The following is a 741-nucleotide window of genomic DNA, read 5'->3' on the forward strand; positions in this document are numbered from 1 at the left end:
AAAACGCAACATGCTAACCATCTGACCAAACTTATAATGAGAAGCCAGCTGTTTCGACAAAAGAGAAGGTTTAAAGTCTCCCTGAAGATTTCCTTCAGCTAATTGTTTCAATTAAGAAATTTAGACTGTAATTTATAAATATTAGTACTGTAATTTTACAGTTGTACTCTAAAATAAAATGATTATAATGATTATTTTTATTATAGTATTTATTTAAATAGACCATTCTGTATTTTACAGTTATTCTAATATTTCCATTTAGCAATAATAATAAAAATGTTAAAGGGATAGTTGACCCAAAAATGAAAATTCTGTCATTAATTACTCACACTCATTTTGTTCCAAACCTGTAAGACCATTGTTCATTTTCAGAACACATTTTACAGAATTTTCATTTTTGGGGTGAACTATTCCTTTAATAATATTAATCATTATTTTATAGTCATATTGACAGCTAATTTTTGGACAAATTCTGCAGGCCGACAAACAAGCACAGAAAACCTGGAGCTAAAAAATAATTTAATTGTGATATTTTAAATCACAATTTTTATAAGGAAAGGGGGAAAAAATGCAATTATATTTTTTTACAGGCACATAAAAAGACAATGCTGCCTGGCCCCTTTAAAAAAAATAATAATAATTTTAAATTGAACTGCAAAAAAAAAAAAAAAAAATATATATATATATATATATATATATATATATATATATATATATATATATATATATATATATATATAT

The sequence above is a fragment of the Cyprinus carpio genome, chromosome A6, assembly GCF_018340385.1.
Source record: "Cyprinus carpio isolate SPL01 chromosome A6, ASM1834038v1, whole genome shotgun sequence".
Classification (NCBI taxonomy): Eukaryota; Metazoa; Chordata; class Actinopteri; order Cypriniformes; family Cyprinidae; genus Cyprinus; species Cyprinus carpio.